The following is a 4,896-nucleotide window of genomic DNA, read 5'->3' as shown; positions in this document are numbered from 1 at the left end:
AGGGCTTTGCGGTGCCGCGGCGGCGCTGCCGGAGCACCGGGGGACCCGGGGGAGCTGAGCCAGCAGCACCGCCGCGGCACCGCAAAGCCCTGGAGATGCCCCCCAGCCTGCCAGGGCAGGAGAGGGGCTCTGCCATCCTGGGGAGAGCACATCGACCCCAGTCCACACCCGACCCACCACTGAGAGTCATTTTCTCCCCCAAAATAAGCGCAATTAGAGAAAGGACCGCTTTTCATCGCTTTTTTCTGTTGTTGTTAACTATAAATCAACTTAAACCTTGGGGAGGAATCTCGAGAGGTGAGAAGCACTGTTCCGAGTGTAATTTGCACTTCTTTTAAACACATCTCTCTCAAGCTATTTTGTCTTCAAAGGGAAATCACTTGAAAGTTAAGAGCAGAGTAAAAATTTCCCAGACTCTATTGATCATCAGCGGTGGTAACTCATGAAGAGCCTCCAGCAGAGCTCTTTGAAAAGCTGCTACACCTCGGTGTTTACACACCAGGGTCTCTTCCTCCACCCGCTCTGCTCCTCGGTGACATTTTCCCTTTGCAACCTACTTTCACAGACAGACTGCGGTTAAAAAAAATAAATTAAAAAACAATTAACGCCCTTCAAACACCCCTCAGCCACCTCCTTTGGAGCCCAGGCTCCCGTTTACACTGGTCCCCAGGTCACCGCGCGGCTTATCCCACATCGCCCGGCCGGGGATTTGGCCACCAGCGTGGGTCTCGCCTGCGGCAGAGGGGTCCCCCGAATTTCCTGGTGGGTCTGAGAGTCCCAGCCTCTGCACAGAGCACGCCAGGCCTTCGCCCCCCGACCCCAGCCATTTTTCAGGCGTGAAGTGCTGCTCTCTGACAGCAGCATCGGGAGACGCCTGGGCTCCGGCGTTACTGAGCGCTTACCCAGCACCGTGGCCTTCGTCAGCAGCGTCGCCTCCCTGCCCTCCTCCTCCCCCCTGCCCCCCTCCCCGAGCTGCCCCGGCGCCGAGGCTGGGTCCGGCCCTGAAGGGTAATTATGCCTTCTCATTTGTCAGCGGCTGTTTTACCTGTAACCAGATGGGCTGGGGGGGAACCTGATCCAGGCGTCTTTTGTCACCCGCCAAATGACACCGCGCTGACAGGATTGTGCAGCCGGCTGGTAAAACAGCACCGCTCGTCTGCCAGGGTGCCCGGGCAAGGCGGCAGCGTGAGCCCAGCCCGAGCCAGGGCACGGCGCTTGACCAGACCGCAGCCTGCACGGGGCAGGCGCCGCTCTCCAGGGATGCTCTGCACCCACGCGTGCACCCACCCCCCTCCAGGGATGCTCCGCATGCACTCACCCACCCCCAGGGATGCTCCGCATGCACTCACTCACCCCCAGGGATGCTCCGCATGCACTCACCCACCCCCAGGGATGCTCCGCACCCATGCGCACACCCACGCCCAGGGATGCTCCGCATGCACTCACCCCTTTCCAGGGATGCTCCACACCCAGGTGCACACCCACCCACCTCCAGGGATGCTCCACACGCACTCACCCCTCTCCAGGGATGCTCCACACCCACGCATGCACCCATCCATCGCTCCCCGCCCCTTCTCTTGCTCCCGTGCCCAGCTCAGTCTGAAGCAGCAGCAGGAAATAGGCACCAACGTCTCGATTTAGTTTCCACAAAACCCACACAAGCAACTCCCTAACCCCATGCTGCACAACGCCAGCTAACGGGTGAGGAATATTCCCACCATCTGCTTTTGCAGTCTTCTCCAGACGATGCCTTCTCGCAAACCTTTGTGGAGATGCGGCCCCGCCGGGGGCAAATGGCCTCGTGTAAACTGAAGCACGGTGCCACGGCCTCAGGAAAGCGCCCATCTCCCGACGCCGACAGTGCTCATCCTCCCCCCGCTCCGCAGCCGTGCCGAGCCAGCCTCACTCAAAGGGCTTCTTTTTGTAGTATCATAAACTTCAAAGCAAGTCTCGTACATCCAGCAGAATTAACTCGGGTTGTTCAGACGCCTGTTAACAAGCTGCTAAAAGGCATAATCCCCGCACAGGGCCAGGCAGCTGCAGTCTTGGCTGGATGTTCCCTAAGCAATCCTCAGGGAAAGCGAGGATTTTTATTCCACAGATACAAATCTGCTGTCTTCGCTTCCCAGGCTTTACTAAGAAGAAGAGCTTACACAGACCCTTGAAATACAGCAACGTAAACCATCGCACTCAGGGCACTGCAGAGTATCTTTTAAATTTGAGTTAATTTTCTGCGCACCAAGAAGGCGTTGCTGCCAAGGAGCCGTTTTCCATAACGCTTGGTGTGAAATTCAGACCGCTTCCACCCTGGAGCCTGTTTGCCCTGCGGCACGAGCCAAGAGCACGCACCAGCGCACGGCCGGCTAAATCAGAAACACTCCTTAATTCCCAGAGGATCTTAGGACCCGCTTGTGAGCCAGCCCTAAGGGGTGTAAGGGACGTGACGACAAGGTAAGCAGGCGCCAGAGCCACCGCAGCGCTCGGCTCGTCCCCGCCTCCGCTCTGCCACCCCGCGTGTCGTTCACTGAAACCAGCACCCGACCTGTTTGAAGAGCTCTGGTCGGGTGTGAAACACGGGGAAAAACGCCGGCTCTAAAGCCAGGCATTCCCAGTGCAATCGCTGAAGATTTAGGTTACAGCACGCTGTAAATTTTGCGCCCAAAGCGATAAAAACCAAGGTTTCCCTGCAGACGGCGGACATCCCGTCCTCCCTCAACCCCCTGTCCCCATCACGACCCCTTTCTTTTTTCAGGAAGATGATGCTGGACAAAGAAATTTCCTGTCTTACAGTATGAACGGGGCTAGGAAGAATTTGAAGGCTCTTCTGCCACCCCCAAAAACGCGTTCCATGGCACCTCAGCACGTCCCACCGCGTCCGTCCTGATCATCACCGGGGTCCTGTCTATTAAACGCAGTGAGAGAAGGCCGATTGAAACGGAGTCACCAACCCTGGGACCTGGGGATACGACTCCTAATGTCAGAGGGGCCCTGACAGCGCCTGCAGCCTGCCCAAATTACTTTCAGCTGAAATGCTGAGCAGAAATTGAAAAGTCAGCGATCCCTCAGCGCGCCAGAGACACGAGGCTTTTCTCCTCTCCCACAAAAAAATTAAGACAATAACGAACAGCCCGACAACAGAGTCATTAATCCAGCGCAAGACTAATTGCGTGAGCCTCGTACTTCTTGCGAAGGGTAACGGGCGCTGGGGAGCGCGGCGTCCTCGGGCACCCCAAACACCACCCGCGCCCTCACCGGAAGGTTGGGTACCGAACGCCGCTCTGAGCCTCTTGCACCGGGCGCCCGCAGCGGCAGCAGCTCCTCCTCCCCCTCGCCGCGTGGACGGCAGCCGGGGTGCGCGGTTTTGTGGTCAAAGGGACAGAAATCGAACGGCCTGCAGCCACGTAACGGTGCGGTTTGGGTGAGAAAAGGCCAACCCTCCCCTGGCAGCTGCAGGCGCCGCTGCACAGAAACGTAATTGGGTTTCATGGATGGTTCCTGACGTTCGTTAGAGCCGGCGCGCCGCGGACTGGCTCACGCTGCTGGGTACCCGAATCGGGCAACGCAGCTGCGCTCCGTACCTGGCCATGGTTACGACGCAGCATTAGAGATCATGGAATCATGGAATGGTTTGGGTGGGAAGGGACCCCCAGAGGTCCCCCAGCCCAACCCCCCTGCAGGAGCAGGGACACCTTGAACCACATCAGGTTGCTCACAGCCCCATCCAACCTGGCCTCGAATGGTCCCAGGGATGGGGCCTCCACCCCCTCTCTGGGCAACCCCTGCCAGGGTTTCACCACCCTCACTGCAAAGAATTTCTTCCTTAGATCCAGTCTATAGTCTATATCTATTTAAAGATGTCCTAAATATTTCTGTTCTCTTAAACCCCAAGGCTTGGCTCATAGCTGATCAGCAACAGGCCCGCTTTGAGCCGTAAATGTTGGCAGATTTTCCCTGCTATATTTTTGTAACATAAATATTTTTAGAATTCAGGTCTTGCATAGCCTATCACTCACCTCGTGCTTAAGGACTTGTTCGTTCTCCCCTGCTAAGGGCTGCCCTCGGCGCAATCGCGCATCGGCACGCACGGAATTACATCACTTCTCACCGTTGCCTTTCACAGACGAAGTGGGAAGTCGCTCAGCTCTGATTTATTTGTGGCCCGTTGGGTTCCCTGTCCACCGCACCCCTGTGCTAAGGTGTACGCGCAGCCCTGCGGTCTCTTGCTAACGCAATGAAGCTCATTACCGGACCATGTTCCGAGTCCATATGTGCATGTCCACTGCACCTTTCACATTCTGCAATTAATAACCCAATAAAAACACCGAGAGGTTCTGTTGTTAGGGGGTAGGTTGTATCTGCAATTACCCTGGGCGCAACATAAAAGTTCCGCTAACACTGTAATTACTGTGGGAAGGAGCCTGCAGATTGCTTTGGCAAAACCTGCATGCTTCTCCCTTTAATTGGAAAATATCTCACTAAACATGGGTTGCATTAAGGCGCAGCCACACTCCCAGAGCTCTGAACTGGTTTGGATGCTGTCTGCTGGGAACCTCATCGACAGCTCTCACAGCGGCCCCAGGAAGAGCCGAATGAATAATTCACTGGGCAGCAGTCCCTTATAAATTCCGTCTCCTTTTGCTGCCTGGCCAACGGCTGCAAGCTGGGCCAGCTTCCTCGGGTTGGTTTATTTGAATGCAACCGAGGAACCCGACTGCGGCTTTTTAAAACTGCAGACCGGCCACAAACCTTTGCGAGGAGCCTTTGGGACCCAGCGCTCCATTTTCATCAACACTCAGAAAAAATGGGGCTGGAGGAGGCCTCCGGGGGTGACCCCGCTCTCCAGGGGCTCTCGGGGGGCGATGGCACCACAGGCGTCCCCTGGCCGCCCGCAGCCAG

The 4,896-nt window shown here is 56.8% G+C and overlaps 1 protein-coding gene across 1 annotated transcript in view; it reads right to left on the bottom strand.

Moving 5' to 3' along the window:
• The window catches only part of ZMAT4 (zinc finger matrin-type 4), a 103,774-nt gene that overhangs the window by 87,241 nt on the left and 11,637 nt on the right, over positions 1–4,896 (bottom strand). The window lies entirely within an intron of this gene.

The sequence above is a fragment of the Egretta garzetta genome, unplaced genomic scaffold (genome assembly GCF_000687185.1).
Source record: "Egretta garzetta isolate BGI_Z169 unplaced genomic scaffold, ASM68718v1 scaffold481, whole genome shotgun sequence".
Lineage (NCBI taxonomy): Eukaryota > Metazoa > Chordata > Aves > Pelecaniformes > Ardeidae > Egretta > Egretta garzetta.
Note: the sequence above shows the minus strand (reverse complement) of the source record. Positions and strands in the feature narration are given on the sequence as shown.